The sequence below is a fragment of the Vigna radiata genome, chromosome 8 (genome assembly GCF_000741045.1).
Source record: "Vigna radiata var. radiata cultivar VC1973A chromosome 8, Vradiata_ver6, whole genome shotgun sequence".
Taxonomy (NCBI): Eukaryota; Viridiplantae; Streptophyta; class Magnoliopsida; order Fabales; family Fabaceae; genus Vigna; species Vigna radiata.
The window spans coordinates 16,215,847-16,223,453 of record NC_028358.1 but is presented as its reverse complement, the minus strand read 5'-3'; the positions used below and the strand labels follow the sequence as shown (position 1 = coordinate 16,223,453).

At 37.2% G+C, this 7,607-nt stretch overlaps 1 pseudogene; it reads right to left on the bottom strand.

The window, feature by feature from the left end:
* Nucleotides 1-417: 417 nt before the first annotated feature.
* On the bottom strand, nt 418-2,493 carry LOC106770876 (annotated as a pseudogene).
* Nucleotides 2,494-7,607: the final 5,114 nt, after the last annotated feature.

The window sequence follows — 7,607 nt, the reverse complement described above, 5'->3', positions numbered from 1 at the left end:
CATTGGCATGAATTTTGGTTTGTTTGATGACGTTTCTTTTAATTTTTAACTTTTGGTACAATTTCTCCCTTCTTTTTTTATTGTTTGGAAAGTAAGTATCGGTCAACTGAGAGAAATAATCTTGAATTATAAGTGACTTATTGATTCTAATTCATGGGAAATTGTTTATCAATTTCCCATATAAGGAAAATTATCATCTGCAATATAAAACGACATTTATAATGTGCTTTCCACGCTTGTAGTAAGCAACGCCTATAATTAAAATCTTTTTTGGTTCACAGTTTTTCCCTTTATTTTCCATTTTTTTTTAAAAACTAGAATAAATATCTAGATCTCATGTTACAGGTGGATATTGAAACGTGGAGTGGGGCTAAACATTAGTGGCAAGACAACAAAATTTAGCAACAAAAGAAGCAAACTAAACCAATATATATACTCGTTTGATGTTAACATGAAATTGATAAACACTGATCATAATGGAAATAGATAACACTTTAAATATTGTACATTAAACAATGTCAATAATGATCAGTTTTGGAGCATCTGACCAACCAATGATGACGTGGAGATTTGTCTTTGGGGCAGTTATTAATTTTATTTCATACTGGTAATAGTTTTTTACTTTAAGAGATTAGATTATGTAACCTCCATCTACGGTTATAATTTGTCCAGTGATGTATGAAGCAGCTGGAAGGCAAAGGAAAGCAACTATTGCTGATATGTCCTTAGGTTCTCCAATACGACCAGCTGGTGTTTGAGATATCATAGCTCAACAATTTTATTTCCTCCATCAATAGATTCCTGTAACAATAGCAATGTACAGTGATATTGGTCATAGTAATTAATCATAATCAGGCAGATTATAGTATTTATAAATATGAATAAAGAATATTCATTAAATCTATATCAATTTTTTGATTTCTTTTATTGGAAGGAGTTAAGCAGAAAATCTGAGTGCTAAGAGAAATTTCGCTAACCAGTTTTTGGGAATTTATATAAGCTTAATATAACACAGCTTGCGTACCGTTATAGAATCCAGAAGTTCGGTCTTAGTAAATCCAGGTGCTACAGAATTTGCACGAATATTATCCTTTGCCCATTCCAATGCTACGTTCTTGGTGAATTGATTCATAGCTCCTAAATTATATTTATATACATATATTGATTAACTTCTGAAACTCTCTTTTTGTTTTAAGTTTAAAGGATTCAAAGATAGAGAAAAAATACCTTTAGAAGATGCATAGACAGAACTAAAAGGGAAAGCTTTAAGACCTGCAATGGAGGATATGAATACTACGCTCCCATATCCAGATGCTTTGAGAAGAGGATGTGCTAGTTGACATAGGTGGAAACTAGACTCAAAATTAGTTCCCATTATTCTACTTACATCTTCACCAGTATAATCTACGATGTTCTTAGGTGTAGTTATTCCAGCATTGTTTATCTACAGAAAACCATTTACCGTGTAATTCTAGCTAGGGGAAATTGAAACCAGAAAAAGAAAAAGAGAATTGAGGTACTGTCATGAAATTTACAAGACTGAGACAGTGGAGCAATGAATAAATTGAAATAAATTTTAATATAAATTATTTTCATCCTATCCAATATGTTGGATAAACTTAAATCTAAGAAATTTATTAATAATTGCTTCTATACCAAAGTTTTGCAATTAGAAATATTATTCTCCTGTTACCATCAATTATGCAGTCAGAACTTTCTCAAATGAATAATTATCATGGTATATGTTTTGCATATAATGCAGACACGCAGTGGTATAAAATTGTAAGAGGGTGATACCAGAATGTTGAGTTTTCCGTCAAAGATGGAAGCAACATTTTTGATTAAATTTTGACGTTGGTCAGGGGACAGTACATCACATGTAGACCCTGTTATACGAAATCCTTTTCTATTCCATTCTTCTAAGCATTTATCAACGTCTTGCTGATTACGAGAACATATATGCACAGATGCTCCAAATTCTNCCAATTCTTCTGCTATGGCGTATCTAATTGGCAACAGAATAAAAAATTGAAAAAGTAGTAACAGAGAAATCAATGCTAAATAAGAAGGTAGAAGATATTATAGAAGTGAACAAACCCTATTCCTCGGGTGCCTCCTGTAACTAGCGCAGTCATTCCCTGCAGTGACCAGTTTTGGTCTTTGATGCAGCTCAACTTTGTTTCTGCCATTTCTCTGCTTAGAAGTTTGTGATATGCTTCAAACACAAAAAATAAGTTTTGATTGATTTGCTTGTCAAATTGAGGGATATTGTTTTAGTTTTTTCTTTTCCGGAAATAATTCCCACAGTTTTAGTGGTTCTCGAATGTGAAAGAGAAATTTTGTCTCTAGATTCATAGGAATTGAAAATATCTATGAAAAATTGTCTTACGTTATCACAGAAAGAAATTACAAAGTGGGAGATGCTAATATGACTGCTACAAAAGCTCAAAATCTGTAATAGTCGGTAAGGCTTTTAATTTAGGATTCCTTTGGTGGCCCTCAATTGTCATGTTTTCTGTCAGTTACTACCACCATTTATATGTACAACTTGTCGATTATATCCTAATTAAACACCTCTCACTTTCGTACTCGGTGTTATGGTTATTGAAATTTATGTAATTTCATACATCTTTGAGACATGAGTATAAATACAAAGGTACAAAATGTTAAATTTCCAAGGTTTAAATCCTCATTTGGTCCTCGTATTTATGTGTCAATTTCAATTTGGTCGTCATATTTTTTTTTTTGTCTCAATTGGGTCCTATTACTTGTAAAAATGAGGCAATTAAGCCCTCTCTATTAAGTAATGACTAACGCCGTTTGTTTCTTATGACGTGATGCACAGAAAATTAGCTAACTTATAAGGATTTAATTACGTGGATTTTAGTATAAAAAATAAAGCTTTTGACGTGGAATTAGGTCTTATAATTTATGTTTTTTAATTGAATCAGAAAACAATAAGTGGGGAATTAGGGATTTAAGAAATTGGGAATTTGGTGAGTATAAAAAATCAGAATCAGGGCTCCCATTCTCCATTTCTTCGTAGAAGTTTGAAGTGGAAGACGAAGACCATCACAAAGAGAATCAACTGCAATCTACCAATCCCAAACCCAGAAGCGTTCATCTCCTCTGTTCATGCGCGTCCGCCTCAGCCTCCACCCAATCGGTCACCGCGAGTTACGGTCCAAGGCGTCGACAGTACCGCTATTCACCATCGGAGGCATCGCCGACCATGGCGTTGGGTCCTCCCTTCTCCTTCTTCTCTTCGCGCGTGAGAGAGAAGCTCTCTTGTTCCTCCGTCAATTGCCTCTTGTGCGAGCTAGGCCGCCGCGAGGCATGAGCCAGGGTGCCACCAGCGCCACCAGTCACCGCCAAGCTTGCCGTCAGTCACCGCATCAACGTAACCAACGTTGACTGTTCCTCAGTGAGCTGAGTGGCCATCTGCCCCATCTGATCAGTCAAACTCTGAATGGAAGCTCTGGTCTCCTACTGAAACTCCATGTTCTCTCGCCGGAACTGAATGTTTAGAATAGTCATCTGCTCCAATAACTCCTTCAATGGAGGCTCAGAAGTAGTGGAAAGATGAGGAGTTGTGTGGGCAGGCTCATGAAACTGCAACTGCTGTGGTTCCTGGACAGGGGGAGGCATACAAGCACCATGGAATGGTGGTTCTTGATATTGAAGCTGTGAAGTACCATACCATCCCAGGTTAGGATCATTCCACCCAAGATCGTTGCTATATGAATCAAAATGATGCTGAGTAGGACGAAATCTTTCCAAAAACCGATGCTTAAGATCTTCCCAATTGGCTTTGAATTCTGGAGGAAGATAATAAAGCCATTCCCATGCTGCTTCTTTTACTGAATGTGGAAATGCCTTTAAGAAAATGCGATCATCTAGGACATGAGGAGGTTTCTTTGAAGAGAAAATGGTGTGGAACTCCTCCAAATGTTTATGTGGGCATTCACCTACAAAACCATGAAACATAGGCAGCAAATCTATCAGTCCATATGTGAGAACGCAATGAACATCATCCTCACTATGTGAAACTGGCTCCCAAAGAGCACTCTCAGAAATGGTAGGATGAGTCATATTGTTCTCAAGACAAAAATCAGATGAATATGCATGAGAAGCGATATCAGAGTCAGATACAGAAGGAGAATCATAATCATAGGCAGAATAAGCATTACTCACACAACCAAAATAGGTAGACATGTAGAAAGGGGGGGGTAAGAAGAATGCAATGAAAATATGCAACTAAAGCTACCTAAGTGCAACACACAATGACGAACACACAAAATAGAACATCACACTCACAACACAAGACAAAACACAACACACACTAACACAACAAAAGACCTAAAACCGAACCGTTGATCCCCGGCAACGGCGGCAAAATTTTGATGGAGGTCGCACCCCATGCAAAATTTAATGTGCATAAAAGAATGCAGTATAGTGCTAGGAAGTGACTCCTAGGTCGTCTCTCAAGGACCAAACTGTGGTTCGAGAATTAGGTCAGACACGTAGTGGGGGGGGGGTTTGAAAGTGTTTCTGTGAATGCAAATCGACTTAATTAAAACACGCAAATTAAACCGAACTATCAATGTTGAAACAATAGATATTAAAGCTAACACTACGACTAAATTATCATGCCAAAATATTTAAAAACAAAAGAAATATGCAAGCATAAATTTCTTCTACTGAGACTACATGTGCAACTACTAAAGAAATTAAATTTGCAAAATAATCTAAGGAGACCCTAAGTCGTACCCTTGTACATCCAACTTGCAGCATTGCAAATTCCAATTGAATTAAGCTACTGGACCAAGCAAAGCAAAGAAATTCACCGTGATTGCAACGTGCAGCACCTTTCAAAGCCAAGGAAGTGAATAACATTCTTCAATTAGAAATTAACAAATATCCTCAGGCCGTGACATGTGCACCAACCACCGGTCCCACCATTTTCTTCTCCATTTCAAATTACAAATCCCAAAACAATAAAAAAAACTAACTTCCCTTTTTCTTCCAGCCATGGCCAAGAAAAGTTGCCACCAACTCCCACCTAATCCTCTTCAATCTCACGGTATTGGATGCAATGCTGTAGAAGAATTCAGACACCCTACACTTACTTCTACCTAGGCCATCACTTCAAAATAAAGTGGAATAGAAGATGCTTCAAGACCCATTTCTTCACGGCAAGAGCTACTCATTTTTTTTGAAAGCAAAGCAAGCAAAAACAGAATGATTATTTTCCTAAACACGACAGCTGCCACCAAGGCTCCAATCATAAAGGTGCAAAAAAAAATAACAAGTGACAAGGCAATGAGAAATTTGCGCATCCCTAAGCAAAGAAAGAGAGATTCTTCAAAAGCTGAATGAGGTTAGCATGTGCTCCTCCCAAGGTCCACCTAATATACTCTTTACTCAATTAAAACAAAAGAAGTGCTAAAAAAAAATGCAGCAGCCGTGACACCAATTCCTTCAGCTGGACGTGACCATTTTGATTCATTAAAGATCGAAAAAAACATCATAGCCTTACATGAAATTAAAGGGAAACGAAAGTTTCTTTTATTCCACTAACAGAGAATAACCGAGAACGCATTCCAGCCTCTTTTTTTTCATTCTAAACGTTGCAGCCTAAATAGAACAATAAGTGACGGCCCTCCATCCTAGGACAACAAGGTGTCTCTAAAAATAAGAGGGTGGGGTCTATCCTAAAGAAACCCTAGTGCCATGTGTCCTACCCTACAATTGGGCCCATCATGTTTTTGCCAAAATTTGGACCAATATTACAAAACTTGGTTTAAAAAGCCTAATCTACTAAATTAAAATTTGACTAATTCTAAAGTGTCTTTGTGGAGAGTCTTGAATGGTAAGACCAAGTATTATTTTCCCAAGAGACTCGTATGGCTTTCTCGTTCGCGTGAATTAAAATAATAAGACTTGAAAAATAAAAATTAATAAATTGGATTTGAGAACAAAAATATTAACATGCAAAAATAAAGTTGATTCAATTGACAAACGAAAACAATGGAGGAATGAATGTTGTTGGGGGTTTACAATTTCATCTATTCCGCTCTCTCTTACATAATACCCTTGAATATTAAATTGATTCAATTATTATGCGACTTTCTTACATACTACTGGCTTGCTATCCCTAGCCTCCCCTAGTAATTAATACCGCATTATAAACAGAAGTTAGCGCAATTGATCGTCCTACCCCTATCCCTAGGTGGTATTGCAAAATCAAGAGATTACTCACCAGTTCATGTCATTACTGTACGTCCCCATATCAATAANGACAAACATCAATATNCCGAATGAGTTAAACGATAAANGCCTTAAGCACAGATGATAACCCAACAATAATCAATCAAAACATATGGAGACCATATAAATAATCAAGAGATTCAATAAGAGAGAGTATCAAAAGATTACATTGTTTCCCCCAACAACAATAGGGTTTAGTTCACCATAGACATGGTGAAACTAGATGAAAAATGGAAGAAGAATGGAAAAGCAAACCCTAGAAAAGATGAAAAGGAGCCTAAGCATCCAAGAGATCCTCTCTAGAGAGCAAAATTAGGTCTGGTCGTCTTCCCCTGTCAAAAGAATGATTGTAAACTCGTAGTAGGGGGTATATATAGGTGAGGAGCGCATCAGAAAACGGGCCCAAGTCTAGCGAGCCACCGCCGGGTGGTTTAAGTGTGCCGCCCGGCGGTTTGCCACAAATCGCNCTACNGCCCGGCGGCAATCGCCACCGCCGGGCGGTTTCCCTCAGGTCCGCCCAGCGTCAATCGCCATGCCTTCTCCTCATCCTGGACCGCCCAACGGTTTAAGTGCGCCGCCGGGCGGTGCGTCGACTCTTCAAATCTTCATTTTTCTGCTCTTTGCTTGAGTCAACGACCTGTATCTTCAACTCCATTCTTTACTTTTCTCAAATTAGCTACAAAACAATGCAAAACAAGCATAAAATCGCTAAAAAAAACTTTTGACTCTCTCCAGACTCATTTATTGAGTTTTGCTTGATTCTAAGCTCATTCCGAGTAGTAAAGGGTGTAATTTGGTCCAAATTGACATATGAAAATAACTGTTTTTCAACCTTCAACACCCCAAACTTAGAATTTTTCTTGTCCTCAAGCAAAACAAAACAACACACAAAAGAAAACTTGACTTTATACTGTTTCATCCAATGCCTCAACAATCCCAAGGTACATGACAAAACCACTCAAATCAATATTCTCAGTGAAATCCAAAATAAGATGCATGCATGCTTTCAACCCAGAGATTGAACAATAGATGTTACACATTATGAATGATCAATCTACTAAGCAAATATGTACTCATGAAAATTAACAATTCATATCAAGCAAGTGTTTCACTCAATCACTCAAGTATTTAAGGTGACACTCCAACTCTCTATTGTTCACAAGTCACATGAAACAAAATTGCCATTCATCTCAAACAATCAACATCTTTACATGCAAATGCCATCAAAAGGACTTTTCCAAAGCTTGTAATGAGGTTGGGCTAACAAGAAAAAATTGATTTTTCTAGAATGCAAAATCCTTGAGTCAAGAGAGCTATCAAAGTATTCAACATTTAAG